Source organism: Brachyistius frenatus, unplaced genomic scaffold, assembly GCF_029030835.1.
Source record: "Brachyistius frenatus isolate BFR_SWC_R1_liver_20210118 unplaced genomic scaffold, ASM2903083v1 Contig_8, whole genome shotgun sequence".
Lineage (NCBI taxonomy): Eukaryota > Metazoa > Chordata > Actinopteri > Embiotocidae > Brachyistius > Brachyistius frenatus.
The window spans coordinates 2,053,781-2,071,098 of record NW_027210607.1 but is presented as its reverse complement, the minus strand read 5'-3'; positions in this window follow the sequence as shown (position 1 = coordinate 2,071,098).

Genomic DNA, 17,318 nt, shown 5'->3' with positions numbered 1-17,318 from the left:
TTCTGATGGATAAATATGACATCAAACTTCTTAAGAAAAAAAGTATTGGGGTATGATACGAGATACTTTTTGGTTGACTTTGTGAAACTTACTTAGTGAGGAGTCTGAGACAACACTAAGGAACGCCTTCCTCCTTCTACAAGTGTGATAAAGTTGCAGGGATTCCCTTCAAATTAATTTAAACAAGTTCCGTGTTAGCACCAATTTGTTTTTTGTTTTTTTAAAACAGCTCTAGTTTGTTTATGGTATTTGCAATATAGCTCGCTTTATACTACATGGTTCTAGGAGGGATTCTGTAATTGTTGCTAGCATCATTGTGAAGACCTTGTTTCTCTCATTTTTTGTTGCATTACCTCGCTCCAAAGGAGATAACAAAGGCTTTCGTTTTGGGGATACAAGGTTTTCGCACACTCGAAAAGCAATGTCGTGACATTACAGGAATTGTACAACTATTCAACAGTAAAAGGTAATAAGTACTGGAACCATAAAATAATATACACAATGAGGCACACACACACAACCATCATGTGTGTATGATTTTAAAATCAGGTGATAAACAAAGGTATAGCCAACCCTTCGGAGCCGTTCCTCCGCACATTTTGGGACAGGAACAGGCATAAGACCCCAGTAGGTTGGTGCAGGACATTTTCCCAGGACACGGCATGAGTGACGCACACTCGTCAAAGTCCACACACCCTCCTTTTCCATGACCATTATCCTTGGTAGTATTCCAGCCGTGAGTACATGAACACTTGAAACCTCCTGCGTGGTTGATGCAGATGGCAGCGGAGTGACACTGAGCGTCAACCTGCTGGCATTCATCGATGTCTACACACAGCGGTCCGACACTCATGAAGCCTGGCATACACACACACACAAATGACCCTGGGGTGTTGTGACAGTGAGCGAGAGGGTGGCACGGTTTGGTCAAGACGACACACTCATCCACGTCTTTGCACCAGGAGCCATTTCCACGGAAGCCGGTGGGACAGTGGCACGAAAAGGAGCCAGGTGTGTTCCAGCAGTGTGCCAAAGGGTGGCAAGGTGAATTCTTGCATTCATTGGTGTCGACACATGCCTGCTTCTCCTCGTGATACCCCAGCGGGCAAGAGCAGTTGTACTCTCCGGGCAGGTTTGTGCACACCTGGTCAAAGCGGCAGATGGTGTTGTCCTTGCATTCATTGATATCCTCACAGCCCAAGCTCGTGGGCTTGTACCCAGGGATGCACAGACAGAAGAAGGACCCTACTGTGTTGTTGCATAATGAGTGCTCAGGGCATGGGGTGCCGTCTAGGTCATGACACTCATCCACGTCCCGACACTCTGTACCATTCAGAATAAAACCTTCATTACAGGGGCAGTGGTAGGACCCTGGGACGTTGACGCATGTGGAATGGGGCTGACACACTGAGGAGTTACCGGAGCATTCATCTACATCCACGCACTCTGTCCTATTACTCCAGAATCCTTTGAAGCATTCGCAGTAATATGAGCCGGCAGCATTCATACATGTCCCGTTAGTGCAAATGTCCCCCAGCTCCTTGTCGCCACATTCATCAATGTCCACACATAAGTCAGTGATGCTGGAAAAACCTGTGTCACAAAGACACACGTAGCTCCCGTTGGTGTTGACGCACGTGCTGTACTCAGGGCAGGTGGAGTTGTCTCGGCATTCATCGATATCCTCACAGCCAGTGCTGTTGCCTTGGTAACCTTCCCAGCACTCACAAACAGAGGATCCAATTGTGTTTTGGCAGTTGGAGAAATTGGGGCACTGAATGAGGCCGAGGGAGCACTCATCTAAGTCCAAACACAGCGAGTCATTGCCTGAGAAGCCTGGGTCACAGGTACATGTGTAGCTTCCTTGTAGGTTAGTACAGGTACTGTTGTCAGGGCAGGTGAAGTTCCTAGTTGCACATTCATCTATGTCCTGACAGTGCGTACCGTTGTCTTGAAAGCCTTTCCAACAGTTGCAGATGTAGGAGCCATTTGTGTTGACGCAGTAGGAAAAGTCAGGGCACACTTGATCTTGTGATTGGGCGCATTCGTCCACATCCCAGCAGTCAGTGCCACTTCCTTCATAACCATCTGCGCATCGACAGTACGAGGAACCCTGGTATGGGTGGCACTTGGCGAACGGGTGGCAGCTCCTACTAGCATTAAGGCAGGTGTCTTCACTCACGCATGTACCCACGTCGTACACCGCTCCCAAGATACAAGAACAGTTGTAGGAACCAGGAAGGTTGGTGCACGTCATGTTCCTGCCACAGGTTGTGGCCAGCTGACATTCATCCACATCCTCACAAAAAAAACCGTCACCCTGGTAACCCTCCTGGCACCGGCAGAGGAATGACCCAATGGTGTTGAGGCACACAGCCTGGGTGCTGCAGTTGTGTGGCAGGGTGGAGTTCGGCTGGCATTCGTTCACATCCTGACAGTCAAAGCCATTGCCCTCCATGCCGGGTGGGCAGACACAGGAGAAAGACCCAGGCGTGTTAGTGCAGCTGGCAACTGGGTGGCATCCTCCATTTTGGACTTGGCACTCATCAAAGTCTATAATTTATCCAAAATGGGACAGTGTCAGGGAAACAGACCCAAATGGTGCTAAAAAAAAAAAAAAAGCTCACAAGAGAGTCCACTTATGGGGGCAAAAGAACCAACTCGTGCAAGGGATGTTTATAATTGATACTTACCAGAGCAGTTCTTCCCGTCACCTGTGAACCCACTAAGACAGAAGCAGGATTGGCTGCCTCTTGTGTTGACGCACTGAGCAAACTCACTGCATTCATGCTGCCCTGTTTCACACTCGTTCACATCTGGAAAGGTAATGGAAAAATGGGGAGGGAGGTAGAGAGGAAGATATTTAAGGTTCCCATCAGAGGACAATCCATTATCAGAGTTAATGATGTATGTGTTGTAAAATCCAAAGTTAAAAGATAAACTTTTATTTCTAAGTACTGTAATAGAGTGAAACTGTTGGCACTTAAGACCCAGCAGGAGCAGGTATTGTGTCGCTTAGTAGCGTCTATTTTTCCCCCCAATAAAAGTCCAATCAAAGAGCAGATTCCTCAGCATAATAACATTATTATGACAGTGGGTGTTTTACTGTGTACGTTTTCTTTCACGTCCAATTTGAATAAGTCATCTCTTGACCAAGCGGCAATGAACCAAAACATCCCCCTTTGGCGTGTGAACTGCTGTCGCCATCTTGCCATTTATCAGCCAGAAATTACCATATTTGGATGAGCTGAGGAAACGCAAGCGGTGGATGGGAATCGATCTGACTGGGAGCCCGGGGAAACCAAGCTGGCCTACCTATAGCAGAAACCTGACTACACCACAGGGCTGTCAATCAAACAGACACGCCCGCAAACAAACAGATTTTTTTTTAGGCCAAATGTCAAATTATTAATGGAATTATTTTCAGCTGCACCACCAGAAAAGTAATAATAAGAAGTGACTTTTACAAATGACACCATTATGATTTGTGGAAACATTTATTGACCTTGTATTTAACGAGAGCAATTGAATGGGCCGCTATAGAGTCACAGCATTTTTGGAGTCAACTCCTAGTGGCCCTCGATCATATTGTACTCTATGGTGGTTCTGCATTGGCCTCACTAGTCAGACTTAAAAGCTACGTCCACTGTTATATACAGTCTATGCTCTTGATACAAGAACAGAAAGGAAACTGACAGTAATTGATGAATTCTGTTTCATGGGAAGTCTGAGACAATATAGCACATGCTCACATTTCCTCGCAATAACAGATGCAGAGGATGTGTAGGTACTGTCCTTTTTCTTTCTGAAGACCATTTTAATACCATAAAAATACACAAATGTGCTTTTACAAACTAAAACTCCATTAAGATGTCATGGCCCCCATACCATATGACTTTTACATTCATTGTATCATTAATTCTGTAACTTTAAACGTTATATTTTAATTTTATTCTCATCTAGTCCGGAATCTCTTAATATTATAATATGATTTCATTTGCCTTCTCTTAATCATAATCCCCAGCTTTAAGCTTGGTAAAGGCTGTCAATGCACTTCACACTTTCAAATAGGTCTACTTTATGTATTCAGTTAAGATTCATGTGAAAAGGAAAGTTTCTTTTACCGACACACTTTATTCCATTGAGAGCGTAGCCTTGTTTGCAGACACAGGAAAAGGATCCAAGGATATTCTGACACTCAGTTTCATTTTCAGGACAAATATCTTCCCTCTGGCACTCATCAATGTCAGAGCAGATCAGTCCACCACCAACAAAGCCCAGGTCACAAACACACTGATATCCGGCAGGCGAACGGTGGCACAGGCCATTACTGTGGCACGGCGGGTCACACAGTGGACTGGGTGGCACGCAGGTGTCGTTGAAGGCCACTGTACCATTTAAACATGAACAGACATGAGCACCGGGAGAGTTGATGCACTGTGAGAAGGCCGGGCAGGTGGTATTAAAGAGGGAGCACTCGTCCACATCCTGACAGGAGAAACCATCGCCTTTGAAACCCTGCTGACAAGAGCAGGAGAAATCCCCTATAAAATTGGTGCATAAGGCCCGTGTGTGGCATGTGCCCTCCGCAGAACATTCATCTACATCAATGCACTGGGTGCCGTTGGCCGTAAAGCCTCGCTTACAGGTGCAAATGTACGACCCGATCGTGTTGAGACATGTGGCGTTGACGTGGCACGGGTTATCTTTACACTCATCAATATCAATGCAGTCCATGCTGCTGGCAGGGCGGTAGTACCCAACCCGACAGGGGCACTCGTACGATCCATCGATGTTTTGGCACTCTTCGTTCACTCCACATGGATCTTTCAGTTCCTTACACTCATTTATATCTTGGCAAAGAGTCTTGTTAATCAAGATGAAGCCCGGCAGGCACAGGCAAGAGAAGGAAGCCTGATTGTTGACGCATGTAGCTTTGTTTCTGCAGCCTCCATTATCCACCAGACACTCGTTCACGTCACTGCACTGGATCACCCCATCTCCGGTGTAACCCAGCCGACAAGTGCAGTTGTAGGCGCCAGGAAGGTTAATGCAAAGGGCATTGGAGTGGCACTGCTGAGACAGTGAGCATTCGTCCAGGTCCACACAGGAGAAACCATCTCCTCTGTACCCTGCCATGCACTGACAAGAGAAGGAACCAGGCCAGTTCGTGCAGGTTGCGTGGGGGCTGCAGAGGCCTGCCACACACTCGTCCAGGTCGTGGCACTTGGAGTCATTGAAGACGAAGCCAATGCCGCAGTCGCAGTAGTATGACCCACCGGTGTTGACGCAGGTAGTGGTAGAAGGGCAGATGTTAGGTCTTGCACACTCATTAATGTCTTCACACAGTCGTCCATCTTCAACGAAACCTTCCAGACAAGAGCACTCGTAAGTGCCCAGCCTGTTGATACAAGCAGCACTGGGGTCACACTCATTGTCTTCATTGCATTCATTTATATCCGCACATGTCCTCCCATTCCCTACAAACCCACTTTTGCAGGTACACTGGAATGACCCCGGGGTGTTAGAACAGTCTGCATATAGACTACAAATGTTGCTGGCACATTCGTCGATGTCCTCGCAGCTCTGTCCCTTACTCCCGAAGCCGTTGCTGCATGTGCACCGGTAGCTGCCGGGAAGATTTTTACAACCCCTGTAGCCAAGTGAGGACGAACACACCTGAGGAGTCTCTGTACATTCATCTATGTCGAGACACAAGTAGTTTCCGTTCCCCTTATAGCCGTCATTACAGGTACACACATAAGACCCAGGGTTGTTAGTGCAGGTGGCGTTCCAGTGGCAGATCCTTGGCTGTCTGCATTCGTTAACATCAGCACACTGGAAGCCGTTGCCCTGGAAGCCGACTTTACACTTGCACTGGCGCCCTCCCTCAAAGTTACTACAGATGCCATTGGCATGGCAACCGCCATTTTCTTTTTGACATTCGTTGATATCTTGGCAGTTGGTGCCATCTCCAACGTATCCATTAAGGCAGACACAGCTGTAGCTGCCCAAGGTGTTGTTGCAGCTGGCCTTTGGGTGGCAACTGTGCAGGCCACTGAGACATTCATCAATGTCGCTGCACAGCAGACCACCACCCTGGTAACCCATGCGGCACGCACAGGTAAAGTTGTTTTTGATCTTCAGACAGTCGGCGTGAGGGTGGCATTTGCTGCCTGCTTTCTCGCATTCCCCCAGGTCAGCAACTGGAAAGAACAAGCGGGGAGAAAAGACCTTGAGAAACATTGCATCGGACTATGAGTCAACTCAAATTGTTTGGGATGGGGAATTTAGTGTCTATTGTCTGTGTGTTGGGTAAGCACAGCAAAGATACCTGCACAGCAGTAGTCCAGCACTGCAAGGAGACTCAACAGCCACAAGAGAGGAAACCTACAAAGGCAAACACAAGATGATTATTAGAATTGGCCTACACTATTCAGAGTAATACATTTATCAATACACGTTTTTCAGATACATTGTGTCTGTATGTTTTTCATCTCTGTAATTACATACAAGATAGAATTGGGTGTGAATATGGAGAGAATATGGATTCAATTCATACAAAGTTTCATCCAATTTCTGAGGATTATGTGGCACAAAGTCTGAAATGTCATAGCCTACTTTCACCCCACTGAACAATGGTCGGTTGGATGCTGTAACACATAAACATTTTGTCTTATAATGACTCATCTTTCAAAGAGGTCATTTACTGTCATCCTGTTCTTGCTTATCCAATCGTCACAAGTGATTCCTTTCAGATAACTTTTCAAAAAAAATTCTTAATTGTAGTTTAATCTCATTTTCAAAAAGGAATAATGTTGTTCAACATTCAATCACTGATTAAATAATGTTTATTCATCAGTCACATCATTGGCTGACATGGCTCTACATGAGAAAAATCTGTTCAACTTTCAATAAAATATTATTTTCTTTGTTTAGCTCCTTAAATTTTTTTTATATTTCTTCATCTCAAGATGAAAGTAAGGTGTCCCAGAGTTTTATGTTAGTACTTGAAGCATTTATTCAAAAATAAAAATAAAAATGTCAGAAATATACTTTGATAACTTTATTATCTCTATATAATTATAGTATCACAGAAACACAATACTTTACATAAGGCTAATTTTGCCACCAACAGTCACTGGAACAAACAGTGGCACAGTATGCTTAAATAGTGGTAATGTAAATGGGAACCTAAAATGTGTTTCACTCATTGAATGAATGCTTAAAAACTCAGAGTAGGTCTGCATTCCTTCCTGACTGTAAACCATCAAAAAAGCTACTTTTTTTTGTTGTCATGGTCCATTTTGGTGTATTGTCTGTTTTAATATATAGACTTGAAATTTGACTGAAATTTAAATTTTATGACATTTAAAAAAACCTCTCGTCTGATGTTACGGTGAGCGTATTGCGTCACTTCCTGTCTACAAACATTGTGACTAGTGTTACTTCTCTCTGCTATTTCAGCTTCTTTTCCTGAATTATACATATCTTAAATCTCTCCACACTTCTTCTAATCTCAAATTAAAACTCACGTTTGCTCTTCTTGAGCAATTCTACTGTTAAAACTTTGACCAACGTTCACTTAACTTGGTGTTTTGGTACTGCTAGCTTAGCAGTTAGCAATGGCGTCCCTCTCTCCCTCCACCTCTTCTTGTTTTTCCTGCTCGGTGTGTGACATGTTTAGTTACGACCCTGCCTCCCTTAATGATAATGTTACCTGTAATAAATGTAGTGTAGTTAGGGCTCTGGAGGCCAGGATCATAGAATTAGAATCACAGCTGTGCACCATGCTAAATAACCAGCTAGCCGTAGGAGCTTCTCAGGGAGCTGCCCAGGGCTGCAGGCTCTTAGTCAGCCGGTCCCCGCAGCACCCGGACAGCCGGGCGGCTGGGTGGCAGGACGAAGGAGGCCTCGTCCCAAGAAGAAGCCCACGGTTCACGTCTCCAAATGATTTTCCCCACTCGGCGAAACACCCGCTGAGAAACCAACTCTGGTTATTGGAGACTATTTAACGTGAAGTTAGTGAAACCAGCGGCCAGAGACAGATGTCTTCTCGGGACCAGAGTCAGATGTCTTCTCGGGGCCAGAGTCAGATGTCTTCCCGGGGCCAGAGTCGGATGTCTTCCCGGGACCAGAGTCAGATGTCTTCCCGGGACCAGAGTCAGATGTCTTCTCGGGACCAGAGTCAGATGTCTTCCCAGGGACAGAGTCAGATGTCTTCCCGGGGCCAGAGTCGGATGTCTTCTCGGGACCAGAGTCAGATGTCTTCTCGGGACCAGAGTCAGATGTCTTCTCGGGACCAGAGTCAGATGTCTTCCCAGGGACAGAGTCAGATGTCTTCCCGGGGACAGAGTCAGATGTCTTCCCGGGGCCAGAGTCAGATGTCTTCTCGGGACCAGAGTCAGATGTCTTCTCGGGACCAGAGTCAGATGTCTTCCCCGGGCCAGAGTCATTTGTCTTCCCGGGGCCAGAGCGGGCGACATTGAATCAAACCTAAAACTGCGGACTAAGGCTAATCGTAAATACAGTCAGATTGTTATTAACGTCGGCAGTAACGACACCCGGTTACACCAGTCGGAGGTCACTAAAGTTAATGTGGAATCGGTGTGCAACTTTGCAAAAACAATGTCGGACTCCATAGTTTTCTCTGGACTCCTTCCTAACCGGACCAGTGACGATATGTTCAGCCGTACGTCTTCACTTCACCGCTGGTTGTCGAAGTGGTGTCCCACTAACAATGTGGGCTTCATTGACAATTGGAATACTTTCTGGGGAAAACCTGGTCTGATCCGGAGAGACGGCATCCATCCTACTTTGGATGGTGCAGCTCTTCTTTCTAGAAACATGGCCACGTCTCTTAACAGCCCTAAAACCTGACATCCAGGGTTGAGGCCAGGACGCAGAGTTGCAGTCTTACACGCTCCTCTGCAGCTTCTTTAGAGCTGTCACTCACCCAAAACATTCAACATCCTATAGAGGTTGTGTCTATAACCAGACCACCTATATTTAAAAAACTCAAGAAAAGATGTGTCAATAAAAATGTAATAAAAACTGATCCTACCAAATTAATGGATCAAAAAAATCTGACAATTAAAAGCGGACTATTAAATATCAGATCTCTCTGGTCTAAATCTCTGTTAGTAAATGACTTGATAACTGATCATCAGATTGATTTACTCTGTCTCACAGAGACCTGGCTGCAACAGGAAGAATATGTTAGTATTAATGAAGCAACTCCTCCCAGTCATGTTAATGATCATATTCCCAGAGATTCAGGCCGAGGAGGAGGAGTGGCAGCAATCTTCCACTCAAGTTTATCAATTAATCCGAGACCTAAACTCAGTTATAAATCATTTGAGAGTCTTGACTCTTACTCTCTCTCACCCAAACTGGAAAGCACAGAAACTGATTCCTTTTATTGTTGTTTATCTCCCACCTGGTCCTTATTCAGAGTTTCTAACTGAATTCTGACTTTTCATCAGATTTAGTGCTGAGTTCAAATAAAGTGATGATACTGGGAGACTTTAACATTCATGTTGACGTGGACAACGACAGCCTCAGTTCTACTTTTAGCTCGTTATTAGATTCTATAGGCTTTTCTCAGAATGTAAATAAACCCCGTCACCGTGGTAACCACACCGTCCATCTGGTTCTGTCGTATGGCATGGAAACTGAAAATTTAATTGTATTTCCTCAAAACCCTGTTTTGTCGGACCACTTCTTATTAACATTTGAAGTTACAATAATAGACTACACAGCATGTGGGAATAAATCCCACTACAGTAGATGTCTGTCAGATGATGCAGTGGCCAAGTTTAAGGAAGCAGTTACATGTTTATCCTCTTCGATGCCGTGTGTTAAAGCAGCAGAAGGCATCTACGTTGATCTTAGTCCCACACAAGTGGATCATCTGGTAGAAAACACTGCAGTATCTCTGCTACAACTCTAGATGATGTCGCCCCTCTGAAGAAGAGAGTCATGAACCAGAGGAAGTTGTCTCCGTGGTACAACTCAGAACTACGCTCTGCTAGGCAGGCGACTAGAAAGCAGGAAAGGAAATGGAGTTCCACTAATTTAGAAGAATTTCACCTGGCCTGGAAGGATAGTCTAATATCATATAAGAAAGCTCTTTGTAAGGCCAGGACTTTATATTATTCATCATTAATAGAGGACAACAAGAACAACCCCAGGTTTCTTTTCAGCACTGTAGCAGGCTGACAAAGAGTCACAGTTCTGTTGAGTCCTCTATTCCTTCAGCTCTCAGCAGTAATGACTTCATTAACTTCTTTACTCATAAAATTCTTACTATTAGGGAGAGAATCGGGCAGACCTTCCCTGCCACCATCACTGATGTGATGTTAAGTACAGCAACCCTGGAAGCAACTGCAGGACCAGATGTATACTTGGAAAATTTCTCTCCTGTTGAGCTCTCTGAGTTAACTGCAATTATTTCTTCATATGGATCCTCTAGCTGTCTGTTATATCTCATCCCAACTAAACTTTTTAAGGAAGTCTTCCCTTTAATTAATACTTCCATATTAGATCAGATCAACCTATCTATTGTAACCGGCTATGTACCGCAGGCTTTTAAAGTGGCTGTAATTAAACCTTTACTTAAAAAGCAGACTCTTGATCCAGCTGTTTTCGGAAACTACAGACCAATTTCCAACCTGACGTTTATTTCTAAAATCCTTGAAAAGGTTGTTGCAATTCAACTTTTTGATCATTTACATAGGAATGATCTGTTTGAAGATTTTCAGTCAGGCTTTAGAGTTCATCATAGCACAAAAACAGCTCTGGTGAAAGTTACTAACGACCGTTTATTAGCCTCAGATAATGGACTAGTCTCTGTACTTGTTCTTCTGGACCTCAGTGCTGCTTTTGATACGATTGATCATACGATCTTATTACAGAGATTAGAAGATGTTACGAGGATTAAAGGAACTGCATTAGACTGGTTCAATTCCTACTAATCAGATAGATTCCAGTTTGTCCATGTCAACAATGAATCTTCCAGACAAACAAGAGTTAGTTATGGAGTTCCACAAGGCTCAGTGTTAGGCCCAATACTTTTTACTTTGTACATGTTTCCATTAGGAGATGTCATCAGGAAGCACTGCATAAACTTCCATTGTTATGCAGATGACACTCAGCTATATCTTTCTGTAAAACCAGATGAAACTAATCAGTTAGTAAAACTTGAAGCCTGTCTAAAAGACATAAAGGCCTGGATGACCAAAAACTTCCTGCTTCTAAATTCAGACAAAAAAAAAAGTTATTGTTCTTGGTTTTAAACACCTTAGAAACTCTTTCTCTAATCACTTAGTTACTCTGGATGATGTTGTCTTGGCCTATTTTTTTTCCTATTGTCTGTTGTCTCCATTCAGTTCCCTCGCTCGCGTAGTTTCTCTTCTTTCTTTTGCAGATGTCCCGTCATGGAGCTGCATGTCTCTGCCCTGCGCTTGTCGTCTCCACCAACAGTTCTTCTCTTCTATCTCTATGCTGTCCTTTTCTCTCTCTGCTCTCCTCTCACCCCAACCGGTCGAGGCAGATGGCCGCCCACTCCTGAGCCTGGTTCTGTCGGAGGTTTCTTCCTGTTAAGAGGAAGTTTTTCTTCCCTCTGTTGGAGGTTTTTCTCCCTTAAAGAGGAGGGTTTTTTTCCCTCCTACCTTATGTGGGAATTGTTGAATTGTTGGGTTTCTCTGTATAATATTTTAAAGTCTTGCTGTCAAGACTTTAACGTGTTAAGCGCCATGAAATAACCTATGTTGTGATTTGGCGCTATATAAATAAAGTTGAATTGAATGAAGGCAGCAAGATTGCATCAACATCAAAGATCTTAATCTTTGGACCCAAAGAACATATATGCTGCAGCTGTATGGAAGTATAACCTTTTTTTCATCCCTTGGTTTGAGGTCTAAAATGATTCCTAACCATTTTTTGTTCTCCTTAAATTTCTTTAGAGAAGACCTAAATGTTGTTCTGGGGAGAGTTGTATGTCCACTCAGGAGTGTTGTTATTTTGACATCAGGGTGACAAGACTTTCAGTTTAAATGCTTAAATAACAATAAAATAAAATGTATTTGCCAAATTGACATTACATTTCATTTAGCTGACGCTTTTATCCAAAGCGACTTCCAATAAGTGCATTTCAAAATGAGTTCATCGCCTGTTAGGGTTTGCAAGTCCCTTAGGTGGAGCATAAATTGTATAGTTTATGGTATGGAAATGTTAAATAAATGAATTTTTGACAATCAAAAGCATTTTTCCAAAAACATGTGAGTCACTACTGACTGTATCCAAGGTCTTTTGGATTAATTGATGTGTATTATGTGACACAGGGCTCTGGTTTAAATCTGATTTTCTTACAATGTTCTATGTGGCTCTACTGTCACAACAGTATTTTTATGGGAAATGACTGGAGGTAGTGGTTAAAATTAATTATGGGAATAATGACAATAATCTCCTGTTTGTTGTGCTTGGGTTTCCATCTAAATGCCACGACTCCCTGCAGGTCAGGTAGGGCTATTGTGTATGTTTCAGGAGAAGTCTCTGGATGGACAGTATAAATCCTGATGCCAACTCCGATTACATAAATGCAGGAACGCCTACTGTAAATCATACTGAGCCTCCCTGAGGGACTGCAGCTACAGGACGGAGATGGAGATGACGGATTTCCAGTCCAGTAGTCGGCAAGCTTGCAACATGCAGAAAAAATAAATTGTATAGGTTTTACACTTTGATATATGTACACAATTTGAAAATGAGATAATAACATGTTAGTGGGGTGGCATAGTGGTGCAGTGGTTAGCATGGTCGCCTCACAGCAAAAAGGTTCTGGGTTCGAATCCGGGCCTGGGCCTTTCTGTGTGGAGTTTGCATGTTCTCCCTGTGCCTGCGTGGGTTCTCTCTGGGTACTCTGGCTTTCTCCCACCATCCAAAAACATGCATCTCAGGTTAATTGGTGGTTCTAGAAAATGCCCTTAGGTGTGAATGAGAGTGTGAATGGTCTTTGTTTCTGTCTGTCTCTATGTGGCCCTGTGATGGACTGGTGATCTGTCCAGGGTGTACCCTGCCTTTGCCCTAAGTGAGCTGGGATAGGCTCCAGCCCCCTGTGACCATGTTCAGGATAAAGTGGGTATAGATAATGGATGAATGGAACATGTTAGTGAGTTTTATGTATGCTGATAGGCAGTTTTTTCATCTTCCGACAGAACCAGATTAGCTTGAAATCAATCCTCTTTAGTCACAGTTAACCAAAATGTCTAATTATTCTTAATAGTGGGCAAGTCAGCACCTCAATGTACAGCATATAATATTATATACTGTATTATTGATGTAAATGGTATATTTCAGGGTGAATATTAGATGGAGATCCTAATTTTAGCATGTTGGCCTATTTTATTATTTTATATATTATTATCCATCCATTACCTATACCTGCTTTATCCTGAACAGGGTCACAGGGGCACTGGAGCCTATCCCAACTCACTTTGGGTAAAGGCAGGGTACACCATGGACAGGTTGTCAGTCTATCACAGGGCCACCACTTATAGACAGATGGAAACAAAGACCATTCACGCTCTCATTCACACCTAAGGGCAATTTGAAGAACCTACAATTAACTTGAGGTGGGAGAAAGCCAGAGTACCCGGAGAGAACCCACACAGGCACAGAGAGAGCATGCAAACTCCGCACAGAAAGGCCCAGGCCCAGGTTTGAAACCAGAACCTTTTTGCTGTGAGGCGACCATGCAAACCACTGCACCACTGTGCCGCCCCACTAACATGTTATTATATAATTTTCAAATTGTGTACATATATCAAAGTGTAAAACCTATACAATTTATTTTTTCTGTATGTTGCAAGCTTGCCGACTACTGGAGGTACTTTCCTTTATTAATTTACTTTTTCTTAAATTGTACTTTGTTTCTCAGGATCTAAATTGTTTAGATGGTTATTTGACCTGGTGTAACTCTGGGATTTCCTTTTTGGAACTATTTTTTCTTTTTAATTTTTAACAAAAAAAATTATGTATACCTTAATATCCTTTTATTTTGACCAGGTCTTCACTAGAAAGAACATGGGTGAATTTTGTATAATACACAGATATATTCATCAGTAAATGGAAGTAATTATAAAATAAGCCATTCGTCATGTGACCACTTATCATATAAAAAAACTGACCATGAAACAAAAACCAATAAAAATATATATATAAATATAAAATGTGGGTCAGGATTACATAGAAACTGGATTAATGATAACTTTAATAATTAATCTTGGTAATTTTAATAGGCCATGGCAGTCTCTGGCCACCTGTAACACCTGAAAAGCAGAGCATACAGGAGCAGAGGTTTTCACTCACTTCATATTCTTTTATCGTCTCCTGGTGCTGTTTGAGTCCGTTGTGCAGGATCCTCGCCGACTCGCCTCCTCTGGATCTCTCTTCCTTCTCTTTGTCTTTCTCCAAGGAGTCGAACCTCTCTCCTCGAGCAGCCTCTTCGGCTTCTTTCTCCTCCACCTCAGTCTCGATTCCTCAACCCCATTCGTAAAATAATGGCCCACCACAGCACACACTGCCCTGATATCTTAAACCTCTGGGATCTGGAACACCCATATTCCCCTGCTTATGTGTCACCTCACGCACAATACGTGAACCGGGCCCTGAGGCTTTCACTTGTCCTCTTCACTGCGGACAAAGAAAAATCAAAATGACTTTTATTCACCTGTTCATAAGGGGAGGAAGAGACTTTGGCCTTTCTAATGATATTATAGTAGTTTGATACTTCTGTATTTGTTAAATGCATCAGAGCAAAACATGAGGATCAATCACTGATAACAAATCTACAATGTAATATTAGATCCTGGCACCTTTTCACTCAATTACATGGTGGAGCTACAGGACAACACAGTCAGAAATCCTCTGCAGCCACAGATACTGAGCTTACCATTTTATGGCCTGTCCTAAAGATTTAAAAGGCCTGTACAACTGTTTACCCTGGTGACATCTGACATGTAAGTCATAAGGGTATTGGGTTGTGGATTGTTTATCAGTGTCTGGCTGTAAACACAGTTTTATACAGCAGGAACCAGTTACCTAAACTTAACATCAGGACTGGATGCTTTAAAACAGCTGGTCAGGCTGCAAAAGTATTACAAAGTGAAGCTTTAACTGATAGGGAGGTAGACTAGCTGTTTCCCTCTGCTTTCAGTCTTGTTGCTGAACTAAATGATACAACTCGTTCCCATAGTTAAGTTGTTGGTTGTTATTTTCTTGTCTACTTCCTGTTTTATTTTGTTCTCACCAGTGTGTCTTGTTTTAGGTCTCCTCACTTCCTCATCTCTTCCCACCTGTTCCCTATTAACTCTTTGCCCTCGTGCATAAAGTCTGCGTCTCCCTGACCCCATGTGCCAGATCGTTGTTGTCTTTAATGCACCTGTTCGAGCAGTTTCCTAGAGTTTGTAGGTTCTGTATGACCTGTTTCAGTATTTGCTATAACCAAGTCTTTTACCTCGACTTTGTGCACTTTTGCCTGTTTTGCTGCTCATCTGGTTTTGACCTTTAGATGGATTTTCTCATTGGTGTTTTTACACCTACTCAAGTAAATATCTAGAACTTTTAGTTCTGAGTCGAGTAGTGCTTTTAGGTCTAAACCTGGTGCACTAACACAATATATGTCCCCCTGGTCCAGCTCTGTGTAAAACACATATGATTTTCTCAAGAAAGCTAATAAGCGTGTTTCCCTAATGTAAAACTATCCTTAAAAGTTTTGGGGGAAACATTTGCAAAGAGGAACACTGTTTTGAAATTCAAAATGTCTAACAATCAAAACTATCTTCTATTTAATAATATTGACACTACTGGCCCCAACAATATGATTTATGGCTGCCGTGTTGAAAACTAAGCAAACAACTGTTATCTGTGATCTACAGGTGGCTAAACAAAATCGAGACAGTAAGTCACAAAATATTGGCAAATATTGGTTTTAAGCGTGTAGTTTAAGCATACATTCACACAGGAAAAGCGCTAAATTCACAACAACCAGGAAGTTAAAAGTAAATTGTTTTATTTGACTAAATAGAAGTTAAAATACAACAACAATATAGTGAGTCCAAACTGGGCTGAATCTCCACAGAAAAGTCTAAAAAAAAAAAAACGGTGACGAGCTGACACAGCGGGTGAAAGTTAATGCTCATAGTGATACACGGAAAAAGATACACAGAAAAAACAAACAAACACAAAGACAGGACTAAACATGGATGACGAGATTAATATTAGGATTCATAAACATGGCAACGGAAAAGAACAAACTGAAGCAGAACAAAGTAGAAAAGCAGAGGAGGCTGATGGTCAAGTGGAAACAGGTGTGCAAGAATAAGGTGTTGGGGAACAACAAGACAGAGGAGGACTTCAAAATGAAACCGGAAACACACACTGAACTAAAGACTACAAGACTGACATGAAAACAAAACCAGTACAAAAAGTGACAAAATCAAGTACAGTCAAAGATGTTTCTTTTTTTTAATTTTCTTTACAGTAGGATTTGTTTTAAACTCGTAATCATAGTATACAGAGTGGATTTAGAACACATTGACTTCTGAGCGACAGGCTATGACTCACCTCAATGCAACACAGCTGTTATTAGTGTCATTAGACACACAAATCATCTTTGTCACACACAAGAACCATAATGTACTTTAGTGCGTATTCACAGCTGTTCTTTGACTGTATTAATGTAGAGTCAGCAGAACGGGAGGAACGACAGACCTTCCTATCCTGACTGTTTCATCAATATTTTTTAAAGATCCATGAACAAACTTTCCATAGAACTGTTTACTGGCAGTAACCTGAATGGACAACAGCTACTGTTACTTTTCTAACACCTGTGTCTCTCCTACTCTGACGAGCGTATATGTCTGCTGTGTAAAGGGATGATTCCCCACATCTCGGAGCGGGAGTACAGCTCAGGTTGACATGAGCTGTGATGGGATTACAACATGCATTAGTATGATAAACTGTTAAAATAGAGATGTTGCACCTTGCCAACAGAGGCCCACAGCTTTGACAATGTTTGAGACTGTCTGGTATAGAGGTGCCCAAATTATTTCCTATGAAAGACCAAAAATGTATGTGACTTTTATGTAAATTTACATTTCATCAAGTAAGCAGACATGTAGAAATAAAAACAACCCTCCACCCTATAAGTTACTTTCCTAAAACATTTGTGGTCTGTCTAAGAACTCGTGAGGAAGATTTTGAAGTCAAACTTCGAGCCTTAGAGAAACAGGTTAAAACAACTAAGATTGTATTTT